Here is a 22,147-nt window from a genome sequence, read left to right as displayed (position 1 = left end):
TTTATAATCTGCTTTCCTGCCTTCCATCAGTACTACACTCTGACACTTCCATTCTTATGCTCTTGTCTTTTCTTGACTTATTTATCTGTTACACTTCAATGCTTATTTCATCCATGGGTCTTTGTAGACTTTCTCCTCCTGCTTGTAATAACCTTCAGATTATACAACTCTGTGAGTGCTCTGCACTGACTGACTTTCAATTATACTTTAATAATACTTATATATATATATATATATATATACATACTTGTGTAGTTATCAGCATTTGAATTCTTACTATTGTTACACTGTAGAATTGCCTTGCCTTATGGCTAGGGTACTGGCTGTAAAGGATTTTATATCAGGGCATCAATCCAGGTCACAATCAATCAGTCAAATACATAAGTATACATAGTAAAAGAAAAGTCTGCGGATCCACCAATAAGTGCCACACATCCTGAACGGTAGCGCTGAGTTTCTAATACATATCATCCTACAGTTTCAAAGTATAAAGCAAATCATATCTGATAATCATCAATAACTAAACTCCACATAGGAGTGTAAAAAACTTATTTTTAAAACATACCTTTTAAAGAATTATATGCATGTTTAAAAATATATGTACCTATTTGAAAATATGACGTTTCCTGTAACTTCACAGTGAAGATCACATATACCCATCAATACTGAATAAAAATATTGAAAATGGTAATAAAAGATGTAAAATTAAATGAAATGAATGTGTCATATTAATGTTTACATAATGAATTCATAGTATAATACTTTAAATACAGCAATAAAAACAAAAATAAATACAATCACTAACTAGGATTAACCCACACAGCTACAATACATATAAGACCCTATAAAATTGTTATAAATTATTAAAAATTGTTAAAATATATAAAAATGTGTAAATGTAACTAAAGTACCCTAATACACTAGTAAAACTAATGACATACTAATATATATATAATACATGAATATATATAATCTCATTATATTAATAGTAGAGGTTTAACTGATATATTTTCATTGAGACCAGGTGGAGTGGTGGCATCTAAAAATATTTGCCACCACACTTCTTTGTAACTTAACAAACTTTTAAAATCGCCACCCTTAGGGTCAATATAAATACTGTCTAATATAATGAATTTAAACTGATGTTCATCACCTTTTATTTCAATGTGCCTATATAATGCATTAATTTTATCTTTCGTTCTAATACTGTAGGTCTGATCGTAAATTCTCTTCTTAAGACTTCTCTCAGTCTTTCCTACATAGAAACTGGGACAAATCTCACATTTAGCCAAATAAATCACCATTTTTGTGTTACAATTACCATTCTTGGATCTTATAAGGGATCTATGTACATTTTCCAACAATATTTTGCTCCCATCTGACATGTATTTGCACTGATTACAAAATCCACATTTCCTACTTCTCTTGTTGGGACCTTTAAAATCTTTCTTTAATTCATTATATCTTTGTTCAACATATAATTTAATATTATTTCCCATTTTATATATAAAATTGGGTTTGTTACCCAATATTTTAACTAAGTTAACATCACCTGCAATAACACGCCAGAATTTAAACATCATCTTTTTAATATTGTCTACACCCAAGTTGTATTGTATAACACAAGATCTTTGAAAAGGTGGTATTAATGTTTTTACTTTAATATATCCATTATTAGGTTTACTGACTGAACCATGTTTTCCTATTACCAAGCCTGCTCCTAATAAAGGTTTATATTTCTCATTCCACTCCTGAATATCATATCGAACTGTTTCATCCATCATTTTCCTAGGATATCCTCTCTGTTGGAATAAATTAGTAATAAACTCCATTTCATCCTTCATGTTTTCATAATTCGATACCATACGTGCAGCTCGGATACATTGTCCTTTAAATACATTATGTTTTACTTTTTGAGGGTGACAACTGGTGTATTCTAAATTGTTGTTTGAAAAAGTGCTTTTCCTATATATTTTAGATTGAAGGTCACCCTCCACATGGTAAACATATGTATCTAGGTAGGGTACCCCTATGTTGCTGTGGGTATATGTGAATTTCAAATATTCACTACCTGTATTTAGAAAATTAATGAACTTTTGTAACGTGTCATAATCTGCTTCCCATAAAATGTATATATCATCCAGAAATCTGGAATAATATTTGACATGTTGAAAATATTTACTGGGAAATAAATGGGTATCTTCCTAATGGAGCATAACCAGGTTAGCATATATGGGGGCACAAGCTGCCCCCATAGCCACCCCCCTAGTTTGTTTAAAGTACTCAAATTCAAAATATATGAAGTTATTGTCCAAAACAATAGACATCATTTCTACTAATAAACAAATTTCATCCCATTCAAAGTTGGTATATTTAATGATGCTGTTATTGAAGGCTTCCAGGCCTTCATGTTTAGGGATGCACGAAAATAAATCAATAACATCTATGGTGACAAAAATAATGTTGTTGTTCCATGCATTAGTTGGATAATTGTTAAGGAATACCCAAGAATCTTTCACCATATGATTTATGACACTATACATAAATTTTAATTTGGTGTCTATGTATCTGCCCAGAGGAAATGTTTTAGAATTACTCCCTGACACTATTGGTCTGAATGGTGGGTCAGTGAGGTCCTTATGAACTTTAGGGATTCCAATTAAGGTAGCTACTTTGGGAAATTTCACTTTAAGAAACTCATATACTTCTTGTGAGATTCTTCCATCAATAAGATATTCCTCTAAATATGAGTCATTTCTCTGATACGCAATATTAAGCTCATTTATCGATATTGTTTCATAATTTCCTAAAAGATATAAGATATCATAAATCTTTTTAGTATATTGAATACTGTCATATAGGACAACTCCACCCCCTTTATCAGGTTTCATCACTCTGATATAATGATCGTTTTTCATTTCATTAAGTATTCTCTCTTCCTCATAGGTCAAGTTACTAATGTTTGTAATCCGTCTTAAATTATTACTTTCCTGATATATTTCCCTTAATATAATTTTCTCATACATTTCTACAGTGGGATGACTTGATGGAATGAAGGAGCTGGCTTTTTTTAACTGCTCCACAGTGTTAAACCCAGTTTGGGTAATAAAAGTATCAGCTTGTGGCTGATTTTTAAAAAATACTGCTAAATTAATTTTCCTTATGAATTTCTTAAAGTCAATAATCAAGTCAGTCATACTAAATTTAGGATTTGGTATATGTTTCATACCCTTGGCTAATAAATCAAAGTGAGAACGACATACTGTGGCATTAGAATAATTATATATATATTGAAATTGTTAAAGTTATGAAAATTTCCTGTAATTACTATTCCATCATCAGTTCCATTTATCACTTTTATGGGAGTGGGTGACTCTGCTAATTCCAATGTTTCTGATTGTATCTTGTTCTTGTATAAACTTGTTTCTGATTTGGTTGAGTTGTTTCCCTTGTATCTTTCTGAAAATCCTGTCTCCCATAAAAATATATGGCTTCTCATTTACATCCCTTTGATCTTGATTATTATTCACATAACCCTGTGAAGTGGTCTTTCTTAACCCTGGCCACAAATACGCTATACCTCTGTTATATTGTTCCCTATCTCTTTGCATTTTACTAGACTTCCTCTGACATAACTTAGAAATCCATTTTTCAGCTTTCTGATATTGTTTATTATATAATTTTTCCAATTCAGGGTATAATAAATCATTAACTATCCTGGTGTTAAGTTTCTCCACTTCCTGTATTAGTTTACTTAGTTTTTCATCATTAAATTTGATGAGCATACATATAAATTTACATCCACATTCATCAAAACAAGTATTAAATTCATTTTTACCATCATTTGTCAAATCTAGTTCCATGGGTTGTTTAAAAAACCTCAACCCCATGGGTACTAGTTTACTATCAATACATTTAGATAAATAAGCATTATCAATTTTCAAGCCATTAATGTTTTTTTAACTATTTTCCAAGTGAATATATCATACTCTTTAAATTACCTGTCTCTCCAGAATCGGGAGACTTTAAATTTGAATTACTCTTCAGGTTCTCCATATTATAATTAAAAGTCATTTATATCAGTTAAACCTCTACTATTAATATGATGAGAGTATATATATTCATGTATTACATATATTACATATATATTATTATGTTGTTAGTTTTACTAATGCAATAGGGTACTTTAGTTACATTTACACATGTTTATATATTTTAACAATTTTTAATAATTTATAAAAATTTTGATAGGGTCTTATATGTATTGTAGTTGTGTGGGTTAATCATAGTGATTGTATTTATTTTTGTTTTTATTGCTGTATTTAAAGTATTATACTTTGAATTCATTATGTAAACATTAATATGACACATTCATTTCATTTAATTTTACATCTTTTATTACCATTTTCAATATTTTTATTCAGTATTGAGGGGTATATGTGATTTTCACTGTGATGTTACAGGAAACGTCATATTTTCAAATACGTACATATATTTTTAAACATGCATATAATTCTTTAAAAGGTATGTTTTAAAAATAAGTTTTTTTACACTCCTATGTGGAGTTTAGTTATTGATGATTATCAGATATGATTTGTTTTATACTTTGAAACTGTAGGATGATATGTATTAGAAACTCAGTGCTACTAAAAATTTGAGCGCAACTGTTTCTTTAAGAAGTTTGAATTTCTTGGTGCCAAAAAAGGTTCTTAAACCATTTTCTTGTACTTGGCGTCTAGTTCTGATGAAGCCCAGATGTTATGGGTGAAAGCGCTTAACAGTATCTCATAGTATGTATTTTGATTTTACGGAGTTTGTATTGCAGCAAGTCCGTGATTGGTTCTCTTTGTTACAATAAATTGGCTTTTACCATTCAGGACGTATGGCACTTATTGGTGGATCCGCAGACTATTCTTTTTCAGTGTTTGATCCTCACTTGTGTTATTCAGTTGTTGTCTATGGCTACAGAACACACCGGTGCATCACCAATACAAGGAGTGATGAATGAGCGTAACAAAGAGGATGACAGTCGTATACAAATAAGGGGGGAGATAACGGGATTGAAGGGAGAACTGAACAGGCTAGTTCTCCTTGTGAATAAATTGTTGCACTGTGACAGTGACCGAATGAATGACAACATATCCAAGACGCATAATATCAACAATACACAGGCTATTATAAAATCCAATGGAATCTCCAGCCCTGAGACTATTGTTAATTCTGTAGAGGAGCAGCCATTAACTGTCGTTGATATCAAACACAATAAAACTAATAAATTGAACTTGACTGAAGGTGAAGGGGAGGCTTTAAATGACAGCCTTGACATCCCTAATGGTCAGGGTGCTAACCTTAAGCGTCAACTCAATACACTGGACATTACCAAACCATTTAACAGCAGCAAAATAAATCTGTCTGACTTCACATTTGATTTTTCATTGTATGATGTGGATGTTGAAGTCAGAAGAACAGGCACAAAACCTAAACAGACTGCTCCAGTAAGAACATATTCTTCTGTTACTGAAAATCCTACACAACACAATAAAGGTTCTGTAATACAAACAACATGTTCTGAATTATGATCAGAACAAGTTGGTTATAATTCTAAGGACAAACAGTTTAATCAATTTCTGACTTTTAATTATAATATGGAGAACCTGAAGAGTAATTCAAATTTAAAGTCTCCCGATTCTGGAGAGACAGGTAATTTAAAGAGTATGATATGTTCACTTGGAAAAAGGTTAAAAAACATTAATGGCTTGAAAATTGATAATGCTTATTTATCTAAATGTATTGATAGTAAACTAGTACCCATGGGGTTGAGGTTTTTTAAACAACCCATGGGACTAGATTTGACAAATGATCATAAAAATGAATGTAATACTTTTTTTGAGGAATGTGGATGTAAATTTATGTGTATGCTCTCCAAATTTAATGATGAAAAACTAAGTAAACTAATAAAGGAAGCGGAGAAACTTAACACTAGAATAGTTAATGATTTATTAAACCCTGAATGGGAAAAATTATATAATAAACAATATCAGGAAGCTGAAAAATGGATTTCTAAGTTATGTCAGAGGAAGTCTAGTAAAATGCAAAGAGATAGGGAACAATATAACAGAGGTATAGCGTATTTGTGGCCAGGGTTAAGAAAGACCAGTTCACAGGGTTATGTGAATAATAATCAATATCAAAGGGATGTAAATAAGAAGCCATATTTTTATGGGAGACAGGATATTCAGAAAGATACAAGGGAAACAACTCAACCGTATCAGAACAGGAATCAGACGATACAGGTTTATACAGGAACAAGATACAATCAGAAACATTGGAATTAGCACAGTCACCCACTCCCATAGAAGTGATAAATGGAACTGATGATGGAATAGTAATTACAGGAAATATTCATACCTTTAACAATTTCAATATATATAATTATTCTAATGTCACAGTATGTTGTTTGCCAAGGGTATGAAATATATACCAAATCCTAAATTTAGTATGACTGACTTGATTATTGACTTTAAGAAATTCATAAGAAAAATTAATTTAGCAGTATTTTTTAAAAATCAGCCACAAGCTGATACTTTTATTACCCAAACTGGGTTTAACACTGTGGAGCAGTTAAAAAAAGCCAGCTCCTTCATTCCACCAAGTCATCCCACTGTAGAAATGTATGAGAAAATTATATTAAGGGAAATATATCGGGAAAGTAATAATTTAAGATGGATTACAAACATTAGTAACTTGACCCATCAGGAAGAGAGAATACTTAATGAAATAAAAAATGATCATAATATCAGAGTGATGAAACCTGATAAAGGGGGTGGAGGTGTCCTTTATGACAGTATTCAATATACTAAAAAGATTTATGATATCTTATATCTTTCAGGAAATTATGAAACAATATTGATAAACAAGCTTAATATTGCATATCAGAGAATTGACTCATATTTAGAGGAATATCTTATTGATGGAAGAAAGAATCTCACAAGAAGTATATGAGTTTCTTAAAGTGAAATTTCCCAAAGTAGCTACCTTAATTGGAATACCTAAAGTTCATAAGGACGTCAATGACCCACCATTCAGACCAATAGTGTCAGAGAGTAATTCTAAAACATTTCCTCTGGGCAGATACATAGACACCAAATTAAAATGTATGTATAGTGTCATAAATCATATGGTGAAAGATTCTTGGGTATTCCTTAACAATTATCCAACTAATGCATGGAACAACAACATTATTTTTGTCACCATAGATGTCATTGAGTTATTTTCGTGCATCCCTAAACATGAAGGCCTGGAAGCCTTCAATAACAGCATCATTAAATATACCAACTTTGAATGGGATGAAATTTGTTTATTAGTAGAAATGATGTCTATTGCTTTGGACAATAACTTCATATATTTTGAATTTGAGTACTTTAAGCAAACTAGGGGGGTGGCTATGGGGGCAGCTTGTGCCCCCATATATGCTAACCTGGTTATGCTCCATTGGGAGGATACCCATTTATTTCCCAGTAAATACTTTCAACATGTCAAATATTATTCCAGATTTTTGGATGATATATACTTTTTATGGGAAACAGATTATGACACGTTACAAAAGTTCATTAATTTTCTAAATACAAGTAGTGAATATTTGAAATTCACATATACCCACAGCAACATAGGGGTACCCTACCTAGATACATATGTTTACCATGTGGAGGGTGACCTTCAATCTAAAATATATAAGAAAAGCACTTTTTCAAACAACTATTTAGAATACACCAGTTGTCACCCTCAAAAAGTAAAACATAATGTATTTAAAGGACAATGTATCCGAGCTGCATTTATGGTATTGAATTATGAAAACATGAAGGATGAAATGGAGTTTATTACTAATTTATTCCAACAGAGAGGATATCCTAGGAAAATGATGGATGAAACAGTTCGATATGTTATTCAGGAGTGGAATGAAAAATATAAACCTTTATTAGGAGCAGGCTTGGTAATAGGAAAACATGGTTCAGTCAGTCAACCTAATAATGGATATATTAATGTAAAAACATTAATACCACCTTTTCAAAGATCTTGTGTTATACAATACAACTTGGGTGTAGACAATATTAAAAAGATGATGTTTAAATTCTGGCATGTTATTGCAGGTGATGTTAACTTAGTTAAAATATTGGGTAACAAACCCAATTTTATATATAAAATGGAAAATAATATTAGTGCTTTTCTTATATATTTTAGATTGAAGGTCACCCTCCACATGGTAAATCTCTGTAACATGTATTCTTGTTGGAGCTTTTCTCCCCAGGACTCCATTGAAAATGGGTTCACTTGGCCCAATGGACCATCCTGGTTAACCAACAGTAAATAAATAAAATAAATATTAAATTATATATTGAACAAAGATATAATGAATCAAAGAAAGATTTTAAAGGTCCCAACAAGAGAAGTAGGAAATGTGGATTTTGTATTCAGTGCAAATACATGTCAGACAAGAGCAAAATATTGTTGGAAAATGGACATAGATCCCTTATAAGATCCAAGAATGGTAATTGTAACACAAAAATGGTGATTTATTTGGCTAAATGTGAGATTTGTCCCGGTTTCTATGTAGGAAAGACTGAGATAAGTCTTAAGAAGAGAATTTACGATCACACCTACAGTATTAGAATGAAAGATAAAACTAATGCATTATATAGGCACATTGAAATAAAAGGTGATGAACATCAGTTTAAATTCATTATATTAGACAGTATTTATATTGACCCTAGGGGTGGCGATTTTAAAAGTTTAAGTTACAAAGAAGTGTGGTGGCAAATATTTTTAGATGCCACCACTCCACCTAGTCTCAATGAATTTATACCAGTTAAACCTCTACTATTAATATGATGAGATTATATATATTCATGTATTACATATATTACATATATATTATTATATCATTAGTTTTACTGGTGTATTAGGGTACTTTAGTTACATTTACACATGTTTATATATTTTAACAATTTTTAATAATTTATAACAATTTTTATAGTGTCTTATATGTATTGTAGTTGTGTGGGTTAATCATAGTTAGTGATTGTATTTATTTTTGTTTTTATTGCTGTATTTAAAGTATTATACTATGAATTCATTGTGTAAACATTAATATGACACATTCATTTCATTTAATTTTACATCTTTTATTACCATTTTCAATATTTTTATTCAGTATTGAGGGGTATATGTGATTTTCACTGTGAAGTTACAGGAAACGTCATATTTTCGAATAGTTACATATATTTTTAAATATGCATATAATTCTTTAAAAGGTATGTTTTAAAAATAAGTTTTTTACACTCCTATATGGTGTTTAGTTATTCATGATTATCAGATATGATTTGTTTTATACTTTGAAACTGTAGGATGATATGTATTAGAAACTCAGCGCTACTAAAAATTTGAGCGCAACTGTTTCTTTAAGAAGTTTGAATTTTTTGGCGCCAAAAAGGTTCTTAAACCATTTTCTTATACTTGGCATCTAGTTCTGATGAAGCCCAGATGTTATGGGTGAAAGCGTTTAACAGTATCTCATAGTATGTATTTTGATTTTACAGAGTTTGTATTGCAGCAAGTCCATGATTAGTTCTCTTTGTAACAATAAATCGGCTTTTACCATTCAGGACATGTGGCACTTATTGGTGGATCTGCAGACTATTCTTTTTCAGTGTTTGATCCTCACTTGTGTTATTCAAGTATACATAGTAATGAATTTTCTTTGAGAGATTGAATATAAAACATTTTATAATAGTTATGCTAAACTACACGTAGCCACATTTTAGGAATTTCATACTTGCTAGTAATGGATATGCCACAGACAATTTATATGCAGTGTGTCTCTGTCTGACACTTTCTCCATCTCTGATTGTCTGTCTTTTTGGTGTACGTGAAAGATATAATGATGGAAATATACAGTTTTCGTATACAGTTCATGGAGAGTTGAATATGTAAAAGCATCAACCATAATTAAAGTAACTGTATTAGCATCTACACTATACAAGGGCTATCAGATGTCGAACCACACAGATTCAGAGGGACTTTCTCTATGGTAGTCCAATGCTCTTCTTCAGGAAAACTGCATTGTCTTTCATATGTTTTTCGCACATTAAACCTTTGTTGATGTAGGTCTATTCTCAAACCTGAAAGCCTGTATGTCAGATGGAAATAATAATGCTGCAATGTAAGGCTTTATGGAAATTATAAGCAAGAAAGGCATACTTACATAAGTGTTTCTTTGGTGGGGTCTATGTTATGTTATCTAACAATGAAAAGAGTGAACACTCTTTCATTGAACTGTAAAAGTCAACAGCACTAAACAGCGAAAACATGGAACATCGATTTTTTTTCCCAGGGAAAAAAAAATCTCTGGGCTTTCTTTGGGACTTTGCCATTTCCTCCACTATGGTGCGATCTCTGAGTTGGTATATTATGTTTGAATTTTTTTTTTTTTTTTTTTTTTTGCAGAGCAGCGATTTTTTTCCCTGGGGAAAAAAAATTGCTGTTCTATATCTTTGCTGTTTAGTGGTGTCGACCTTTCAAGTTCGATAAAAGAGCTTTCGCTCTTTTCGTTTGATAATGCAATATAGACACTTTTCTTTCATAGTGATGAGACAGACATATTACATAATAGCTCACTTGATCTTGGCAGACAATTTAGATTGATACAAGACCTCTAGTTTTGTGATTTGTAAAAAGTTTGCTACCTTTTCAAATGTCCAAACGGGGACATATTTTTCAAGTACAAAAATGTAGTCTTATAGAATTTTAGTTATTTGTGCTGTTTCATTTCCTATTGACATTTCAGATACAAAATAATTGTTTTATGCGATTTGGGAAGTATTTATGTCCCAAACCTCAATACATTTTAAATTTCCCTTTTTTTTAGGTAGAACTGTAAAAATATGGTAAAATTAAAATTATAAATAATCTTTAAACTACTGACATTTAACAAAGGAAACACAGAAAATAAAAAGGCAAGAAAACAAACTGAGATCTGTAAAGGTCCATTTTGTACTAGTACTCAAAGGGAAGACTCTTTCTGCAGACAGGGATAAGCACTGCAATGATCTTTCTAAGAAGACCATATCTGTATGTATACACACAGAATTTTCTGTACTAAAGTGTAGAACGTGTAATGCTGCATTTGCTGTTATGCAGTCTTAGTGAAGTTAAGATAATGGGACATCATCACTTCATATTTGAATATCAATGATACATACTGCACTTATAAATGGTATCTAGTGCTAGTAAGTAACACATTAATGTTTGCTCTGGTAGCTTATAAATTATTTTGTTCCCTCTCAAAAGTAACAAAAAGACAAATAGTAGAAAGGAGAATTAACTGTAGAAACTAAGCATAAACAACAGTTGCAGTGTTTAGGAATACATTTTGCATGTTGGGGGCCAAGGGCCTGAAAGAGCAACATGAAAATTAACACAGAAATTACAAAATAGATCTCAGAAAGACAGCAGATCCTGTGACATGTTTCTCTCCCCTCTTTTAGCTCTTGAGAGCTGGTCATTGTCATTGCTCATCTACTGGCTCTGATGATCTCTTCTTCATTTGCATGAACTAACTCCAACCCATGCTCAGGGCTGTTGAGAAGATCTAGGCACCTGGATCAGTATCCTAATGCTGATGAGTATCATTTTTTTATTTGTCTTCGTTTCCTGTCCAGATACATCAACATCATGGTACATCTGAGCACAATCATCCCCACCATGATAGGCATACCCATCTTCCTCTGACTAGAGTTACAGATGTCCAAGCTGTGTATCATACTCAGGTCACCTTGACCATACTCAAAAATGTATCCCTCTATGCTACAGTACTGGCTGCTGTGAGGATTTGATAATTTATCCTATCATTGGCAATCTGACATGATGAACAGACAATCTACCCTATCCATTGCCACCTAATGTATCTTATACATTTGAAATCCACCAACTGCTGATGTATCAAACTCGTCCTTTATTCAAAACTATCCCTAAATGTTTTTTCTCAATATATCATAAGTACAGGGACTTCTTTCATATTCTTCCCATCTTGCATGGTCTCTGTTGCAAATATGAAAAGGAGCTTAAATTGTAATGTTGCAGGAGCTTCAGGAAGAAAAAACTTTCACCCTAGGAAAAGAGCTCTTTGAGAACATTCTCCTTGTCGATACTTTTGCCATAGATCTAAAACATCCAACTGTCTATAGCAATGTGTTAAAAATGTAACCTAAATAAGAAATTTGAAGCAAAATTTACAACTCAGGGACTGCCTTATATTTCTGATCAAAAATTTCTCATATTCACCACACAGGAGGCTAAAATCATAGACAGCTTTTAATTATTGGTAATACAAACAGTAACCTCTATGCCAGGTTTCAAGAAATGGAGACTGATTTCCAAAACTCCTGATTTAAATATATTAAATCCAAGATTGCTATTTATCAAAATATTCTTTTTTTCCTAGGTATGACAAGCTGAGAGTTGATATATACAATTTCAGGGGTGTGGGGGCCTTACTTACTCAGTAAAAACATGTTTAAAAGAGAAGGAATATGTTGGATATTCAGTCTTCTCCTGAATTTTCAGTGAGAGTCCTGACTGTTGGAGTAACAGGTTTTGCATTAGCATACATTTTCAGGAGGATATGAATTCTGAAATTCAAATGTCTGTCATTATTTACTGACTACAATTCTAAATGATTTTCAAGAAAACTACAAATTTTATGAGGAGCAGACCAAACATATATGGAAAAGTTGTGAACAGTTAACAGGGATGTTTTTAACCTACTCTAACCAAATAGCATGTTACTCCAACCTGATAACTCTTTTGACCTGTTTCACTTTTTTATGAACTTCACATGTGATTTACAAAAAATATGCAATGGGGGAATCATAGGTAAAGTAATACATAACATTGTGCATAAAATAAAACAAATATTAATCATTATTTCTTATTTCCCGTGTTAAATAAAATGAAAAATGTTTTTCTGTGTATGTTAGAAAGAGGAGCTGGTAATAGAGGCATTTATACTGATAGCTGAAACTCAAAGTTTTTTCTGAACTGTCTATAACTGGAAGAAAGGCAGACTTTCTAGGTATACTGATTGCATTCATGTGAGAAAAAGAATAAATGAAGTTAAATGTCACTTGAATAAGTACTTTGCTATTGCAAACAATTGGAAGGCATTATGACTGCCACAGCTTGTGCGTTAGTTTGTAACTTTGCACAGATTTTGTTTTTAACTTTGGTCTGATTTCCCCAAAATACGTTATTGAAAAATCAAGAAAACCTACAAACCACAGATCAAAAGTAGAAACTTTTTAAATACAGACTTAAAAAAAACACTGTATATGACAAAAAGAGTGTTAAGCTGAATAGTACTAATATTAAGGCAATGAAAGTGTTGCAAGTCACATATTTCAGCAGTAATTTAACCTTTATTTGAATATAAGATGTTTAAGTTTTTCTAATAAGATATTGCTTTGGTGGAGAAGAGCCTTGGAAGTATAGTGAATTAGCATCAATTCATTTATACCCCATTTGTGGTTAAAGACTTAGTAAAATCATTCATTATCTTTAGCAGTCAAACTATTATTTACATATTATCCTTAAAGAAAACAGGACACAATCTGCATATATATATATATATATATATATATATATATATATATATATATATATATATATACATATGTTTAAGATCATGTGCAATACGGTAAAAGAAAGAGGTTGGACTGATAGAATAAAATGATAAGACGAAAGAGGGAACCCTAATCAGGTTGTAGTTAGAGTATGAATATTAATGACTAACCCATTTGTTGTTATACAAGCAGACAATGATTGATAATAAATTCACTGCATTAATATATTTCTAAGGGAAATTAAATTTCTTTAGGACTTTACATAGGAAGAGGACAAGCACATGTTAAAATCTTTAACTGTATTAAGTTTAAAACTTATTTTGCCACCCTCAATTTTGACTAAGATAACCAATTAATTCTAACATAAGGTTATTAGGCTTGGCTTCTTTCTACAAAGCTAGAATGGAACATTTAAATTATATAAGCTGCTACCAATCTGGAACTTTTAGCAAAAAGTGTAGCACATAAATTGATATTCAGGTTGACTGAGTATATAGATGAGACGTTCCCAATCTGTTTAAAATTTGTATTAGGTTTCAGAGTAAAATAACCTGAACATGATTGCCTGCAACTCTTTTTTTTCTTTTGTAGAATTCATTTTAGTATTTTAACTAAATGTTGCATTTGCTTGTTATACAAAGATGCATAAAAGCCATTAGAACTAAGGACCATACAACGTTTTAGGGAAATCAATGCTTTCACCATTTCCTTTAGTGAGATATTCATCTGTATGCCATCTATCATGCTAGATGAGATTTTAATTGTGTTTAAAGCTACTTAAGTAATTTTAGATATACATTTTTATTTGGGGAATCTGAGGCTTAATTACTGAAGAAAACATTTAGCATTTCTTGATGTTTACTATAGATCAAAATACTATAATTGATGCATAATATTATACCATAATTTGAGTTCAGTTTTAAAATATTTGCCAGCAACTTAGTAGGAATGTTAGCCCATTCAATATTCAGTCTTCACCCTGTTTCAAAACTTGATCGACTTGGAGCATGAATATTTGAATTCACCACAAAGCACCATTGTATCTGAATATTCTGATTTATCATACTCACTTTTAAACAGCTATCTAATTCGGATATTGTATTCTCTAGTTTAAATACTTTTTTGATACAATAAAAAGCCTTGATAAGTAATGTCCCCCTTAAAGTTACTTTAAACATGATATTAGATTGCATGTTCTTCATCTGCATCATATTCAAACTGAGATTTAATAAGTAACAGTATCTCATCATTAACATACTTTTCCTTTAGCTGGTTTAGATCTCTAACTCAGTCAAGGAGTTACGATCAGTTGAAGATTTGTCTTTAATAATAAGAATGAACCACCCGAGAAAGACATATTCCATTTTATATTCAATTTCATTGTTTCTTCATGACTTAGAGAGTAAGACATATCTGTTCTAAGCTACACATTATATGGATTGAAAAAAGTATCATCTCTCCCTTACACACACACACACACACACACACACACACACACACACACACACAGATCAAACAAATAATTGATTTTCTTTTGATACTGAAGAAGCACTGAACTTCTATTTTAGTTATAATATTATATCCTGGTTTGTTAAAATATTAACTTTGTGTTAGAGATTAAGCTACAGCTAACACATAATCAGTCCAATTAAAGTAGTTTCATAGATTCTTTAATCATTAACTAAAGGTTAGAGGCCATTAGAGTTCAAGGTCCATAATAAAGGAATAAACATTATGACTGAACAAATGTCTAATGAGTTCTTATATAGGTTAAAGCAAGCAGTTTGTCTTATCTATATGGATACGCTGTTCCATGATCTTATATTTGCCTAATCTATACATTTTGTTCACAAAGAGGTTCTGCATTTGGCAAATTTAATTGTATGGTTTGTACCTTATGGCACTCTACCTGACTGCACTAACTAAATATTTAACAGCAACTTAGGTTTTTCATCAAAAACAACTTGATAAGCTAGACAAAGTTTATCATGCAGCCAGCAATAACCAATGGAAAGTTAACTGAACCACATGAAACCCACCCATATGGGGGGATTTGCCATATATCATAGCTATTGGATGGTAACATATGCAGAGAATATTAAAATCATTGCTTTCCTAACATCTTTGAATGGCCTGTTGTCAGTGAATTTATATATTTGATAACTGGAATAATTTCATGAATATGGCCTACATATAAACTTGCAAAAAAGTGAGATTCTGTATTTTGGTCAAGTTAAGCCAAAATATTTATGTTGGGTTGTTTTTATACTTTATGAGAAGAATAAATGTAAGCATTTAGTCAATATAAGGATTTGGGTGACACAGCAGTGCAGCCAGTAGCACTAACATATTACCATAGAAGGAGTGTGTATGTGTTTGCACCATAGGTGTGAAAGTGTTATGTGGTTTTTTTTGTGTGTGTGTGTGTGTGTGTGTTGTACATGACAATCATGGCAGGGCTAGCCACCCAGGGGTGTGAGCACTGGCTTTAGATGGTGGTCACCGTTGATATGACAACTTAACCTGTAAACATGGGAAAAAAGGGATGTGGATGGATGGATTGATTGAGAATAAAGATTCATATATATATATATATATATATATATATATATATATATATATATATATATATATATATGTGTGTGTGTGTGTGTGTGTGTGTGTATGTATGTATGTATGTATATGAAAAGCCCTCCACAAACCCATGAAGGACCACCCTGGCAAATCCTGCCTGGCCCTGGAAATGACATCCAACTAATTATGCTTGGTAAAACTGTGAACAGAAGACCAAGTAGCAGCATCCAGGATGGATATAATTTCTATACACTTGAAAAGAGCACCAGAAGAGGCTACTGCCCTGGAAGAATGAGAACAAAATGAAAAGGAATGTTGCTTCCCAAGAAAAGAATAACAAAAGGAAAAGGCCTTAGAGATCCAAGCGGAGATGGTTTGCGTAAGTCACAGCCATAACCAATTTTCTGGCAAGAAAGGAAAAAAAAAGTTGCTCAGAGTTTTTGATGCATTTTGTCTTATTCAGGAAATATATGAGCTGTCTATGTAAATTCAAGGTGTGTAGTACCTTCTCACGGTCAGACTGTGGAGAAGGAAAAAAGAGGGGAGATGGATAGACTGAATAAAGGACAAAATCGTTAACCACCTTGGGTATACAAGCAGGATTAGTATGACAATACTAAGTGCCCTTGTGAAAAATCAATAAAAGGAGTAAGGAATTCTCTTGGCAGAAGTAACAGCTGCCAACAACACAGTCTTCCAAGCATAATATTGCAGAAAAGAAGAAAAGACAGGCTCAAAAAGGACTGATACAATTTTTGAATTAAAAAATGAAGGTCCTAAGAAGGTGGAATATGCATTTTAGGAATTGTTTGAATTCAAAACTGGAAGCCAAATGTTGATTCAAGGGCAGGCAGGCAGAAACAGTTGGCAAATTTATTTTATTTATTTATTTTACATTTGTTAACCGGGTTAGTCTGGCTGAGCTTTTGGCTCATTTTCAGCAGAGACCAGGGGAGGAAAGCTCCTCAGGACTAGAAAACAATTTATTACATTTTAGCGACATAGTAGTAACAATCAGCTAGGGTGGCCACGGGGGTGCAGCGGTTAACATTGCTGCCTCACAGCAAGAGGTTCTCCGGTTTGATCCTCGGCTGGGGTGCCTTCTGTGAGGAGTCTGCATGTCCTCCCTGTGGTCATGTGGGTTTCCTCCGGGTGCTCCAGTTTCCTCCCACATCCCAAAGACATGCTGTAGGTGAATTGGGCACTCTAAATTGGCCCTAGGCATGAGTGCGTGTGTGTGTGCCTTCTGTGGAAGGTTGGGTGCCAGGCTGGCAACTCGACACCGTAAAACTCTACTGCCAATCATGAGCGGTCAGGCAATCCACTGTGGTGACCCCTAACCAGGAAAAGCCGAAAGAAGAAGAAGAAGTAGTAACAATTAGCTATAGGATCTTACAAGCAGAGACCTGTTGAGAAAAAAAGTTCTTCAGACAATTCAATTATACAGAGTGTTAACAATTGGCAGACAAGTTTGTGAGTTGTTACAAACAAGGTTTTAAACAATTAGCAGAAGAAAATGTGACTAGTTACAATATTATTTAAACTGCTTAGAGCAAAATGAGTTAATAGTTAGGCAGATGCTTATTTAAAATGGGTAGGATCCAGTTGTATAGGAGTTTGGAAACAAGAAAGGAAAGTATGAATGGCTAGTAGGAGATGTAGGGGAGGTAGAGTATAGGAGACAGACTAGACAGGTAGGTTGTTTTAAGACTGTAAGAATTAAGAGTGGTTGGAGATAGAGGAAGGGAAGACGTAGAAGAGGCAGGGGAATAGTGTTAGAGAAACATTAAGAGTGAGGTGGTGAAATAGGTGAAAGGATGGTGGTTTCAGGGTGGTTGGCTAAAGTGGCAAGACCACTTTGTTTTTAGGTATTTCCTTGTGGCTAATTTGAAAACTTGCTATGCTGGAGGGATTTTATTTGCAAGGGGAGTTGGTTCCAGGATATAGCTGGGTTATAGCTATAGGGAAGGCAGCCTATTTTTGTTTTGGGTTTGTAGATGTCTAATAATTCTTGATTTGAGCTGCATAGCATCCTTGCAGGGGAATATTTGGATATGATAGTGGAGAGGCTGAGGCAGAAGGAGGGTAGGTAGACAATAGAGTGGATGATTTGTAGTTGGTATAGTTGGAGCAGCTGAGGGAATTCTAGCCACTGTAGTTGCTGTAGTGCTAAGCAGTGGTGTGACTTGTAGGTTTGGTTAGCTGCAAATCTGGTAATCTTATTATAGGTAGTTTCAAGCTTGGAAATAAGTGTAGAAATTAGGTTTGTGAATATGTGGCAGCTGTACAGGGGTGTTGGGAGTAATAAAGCCTGGGAGAGAGTTATTCAGGCAGTGTTAGTTAAGTATTTCTTGCTACGGAAAAGGTGTCCAAGTTTCTGATAAGTTCTTTTTACTGAGTTAGTAATATGAAGATCAAACTTAAGCTGATCATCTATTGTAATACCTAGCAATTTAGTACTAGATCCAGCTGAGATGATAGTGTTGTTGCAGGATAAGATGGTAAATGTACTTTTTGAGTGTGGTGATGTTTTTAGGGCGGAAGAGTAGGAGCTTAGTTTTTTTGGATTAAGTATTAGTTTGTTATCATTTAGCCAAGTCTCAATGGTGTGGAAGGATGCCTGGGTAGTTGAGTGGAGGTCAGTTGGGTTGTCAGCAATGGTTATAACAGCAGAGTCATCAGCATATTGCACAAGAGATGACTGGGGACAAGAGGAGTAGAGCAAGTTGGTGAAAATATTAAAGAGTAGTGGTCCAAGTATGGACCCTTGGGGGACTCCTATTTGTACAGTGAGAGGGGAGGATAGTACAGAGAGCCATTTAACTGGTTGCTGGTGGGTAGAGAGATGGCTGGAGAACCAGGAGATAGTAGGGGGAGATAAATGTTAGTGAGTTTATCTAGAAGGAGTGGGTGAGAGACAGTGTCAAAGGCTTTAGAGAGGTCAAGGAATAGGCATGAAACAAATTTATTGTTATCGCGAGCTAGGGAGACTATGTTGATGAATGATATGAGTGCAGTAGTTGTACTATGCTTGGGATGGAAACCATGCTGTGTGGGTATGAGAAGGTTTTCCTGGTGAAGATAATGCATTACCTGCTTGTGAGTGCATTTTTCTAGGATTTTTGAGTGGAGAGAGTATGGCAATCGGTCTGAAGTTGGATATGTCTGAGGAGTTGCCCCCTTTGTGAATGGGTAGAATAAAGAAATTCTTCCATACAGTGGGGACATAAGATTCAGAAATGGATCGGTTGATTAAGATGGATACAGGATAGACAAGAGGTTCAGAGGCAATCTTCAGAAAGTAAGAGGGTAGCTTGTCAACAGATGGGGAGCAAGGTTTAAGTTTAGAGAGTAATGACTTTACATAGTTGATACTGTTTTTAGAGAGAAGGGGTTAGGAGGGTTTTGAAGAGGTATAGAGTTTGTAGGGGTGCTAGTGTTGTTTCTGGGGGGGGAGATAATTTATTATGGAGGTTATTGAGTTTATAAAATGAATGTTAAATTTGTTGGCTATGTCTTCAGGTGTTGCACTGGGACATGGATTAGGAGAGGAAGGGTTTCCTGGATGAAGAGTCTGTTTAATAGAGCTCTAGAATTTCTTTGGGTCTGATTTAAGAGCAGAGGGAGGATTGGCATAGAAGTTTATTTTGTCATAATGGATGCTTTTTTATTTTATTTCTGAGTTCTTTATATTTCTGAAGATGAGAAGGGGTCCTAGTTTTAGTCTACATTTTCCAAATCCTATCCTGGTCTTTCATGAGGGTTCTGGTAGATTTAGTGAGCCAGCTAGCAGTACTAGATTTAATTCTAATCATGTTTAGGAATGTAGTGTTGACGGAGTGGACAGCTTCATCTAAAGGAAGAGTGGTGAGGTAAGACCAGTTAATTTTGTAGAGTTGGTGAATAAAGAAGTTAGGACAGAAATGCGAAAGTGAGCGGTTGGTAATAAATTTATTAGGTTTGGTAAGGTGAGGAGTATGTCTGGTAACTGTTATAGGGCAGTGGTCACTGAGGGCATTTGGAAGGGCTTGGGAGTTATGATAGCTTTGAGGGTGGGAGACCAATATCCAGTCAAGAAGAGAGCTAGGTAGGTGAGATTTATTAATGTAGGTTGGGGTTGTGATTAGCTGCTCAAACCCATGTAGGTTTATACAGGAAGTTGTATTGGGAGCTTGTATTGTAAGCCAATCAATATTTACATCTCCCAGTATAATTATTTCATTGTGGATGGTATGTGAGAGTTCAGATAGGATGTTCTCACGTATGTTAATATTATCACCAGGGGGAATATAGATTGCTGCGATAGTTATGGTGTTGAAACTGTTAAGTTTGAAGTTGGTTAGTAGGAGTTCAGCTGGTGAGAAGGAGGGTAAGTCTAGTGTGGGACTGATTTGGGAGAAATAATTAGAGTAGAGTATGGAAAGTCCTCCTCCTTTTCTTTTAGGTCGATCTAATCTAAGGATATTATAGCTAGGAGGGATGATTTCACTGTCCAGATGGTGTGGTTTTAACTATGTTTCAGTTAGGGTAACTATGTCAGGAGTATAGTTAGCTATCCAAGCATGGAGTTCTTGAACTTTATTTACAAGGCTCCTGATGTTGATAAAGCAGAATTATACTTGTTTTTGTGGATTGGAGGGGTTGGCAGGTTTAGATACAGGGAGGTTATTGTTCAGGGTAGTGTCTGTAGGGCCTGGGTTAGGATGAATGTCACCAGATAGAAGTAGAGGTTAGTAATGGGGTTTTAATTTGAGTAAGTAGACTTTGTTTTTTTGTTTCAAAGGGGAGATATTTTTATTTTAGGAATGGGAGTGGTGGGGGGAAGGATGGAGGGACAAATTAGCAGATAGGGTTGTGGTGTAGTATTTGAGTTAAGAGTGGTGTTTATGGGATTGAAATAGGGAGTCGGTAATTGTGAGTGATAAGAGGTGAGGTGATAGAGTATAAGGAGTAGAGAAGGTAAGAGTATAGTTTGAGCTGTAAGAGACATGTCACTTTTTGGGATGTAGAACAGAGGATAAGAGGAAGGGGTGGGAGTAAGGTATAGTAGTCTTTGATAGTGGAGAGTAGGTATGTGTGGGGAGTAGCAAAGAAGGGAGGTAGTATGAGAACAAGAAGTAGAGGAGTGGGGGATTTGGGAGGAAGTGAGGGGGTGTGGTTGTATGGATAGGTATAAAGGTAATGATATGGGGGTTGGTGAGAATGGGGGTGGGAGAGGAGCAGGGCTACACCTTCCATATAGAACTTAGCTAAAGAATACTATCAGCTAGTCCAAGGACACTTACTAGAGATGCTACACCTGAAGGGCCTTCAGCTGCAATTAGAGCAAATATGGCATCCAGGGTTTTTAAAAACTTTGGTGCGTTATACATGAGCAATCACTTGGGGGGTGGGAGAAGGGATGGAAACCATCAATTGGAATTTAAAGTAGCACAGGAGAATCCAAGGCACTCTGCTAACCTAGCTAATTATCAAAGGACAGCCAAGGAAATAAGGTAAACATACAGGCACCCTTCTTCAAGGACTGGAAGATTTCTCCAAGGAAAACTAAGTGTTGGAGTACACTACAGGTAAAAGTTGTATGATGCTTACTAGTCTGCAATGGCAGAATATATTCTCTTTTATATTTGTATTCCCCTTAGCTCACTGCTTGCTGTGCATAATATAGCTAAAGATAAAAGCAGCTGGAGACTTTGCACCTCTGTTTGGTGTTTAGTGAAGAACAAGTATTGAGGAGGAGGGACTGAAGGCTATGACTATTGAGAGGGGCTAAATACCTTAACATACAGCAAATTATCAACAGTGAAATTGATGAAATGGGTGGGGGTGGCCTAAGAGGAAGAATGTTTGCAGCTGTTGCCCCTGGGGTATGCACTGTAGCTGACTGTAACAGATTTTAA

The sequence above is a fragment of the Protopterus annectens genome, chromosome 9.part0, assembly GCF_019279795.1.
Source record: "Protopterus annectens isolate FY-2018-M chromosome 9.part0, PAN1.0, whole genome shotgun sequence".
NCBI classification, from domain to species: Eukaryota; Metazoa; Chordata; order Ceratodontiformes; family Protopteridae; genus Protopterus; species Protopterus annectens.
Note: the sequence above shows the minus strand (reverse complement) of the source record.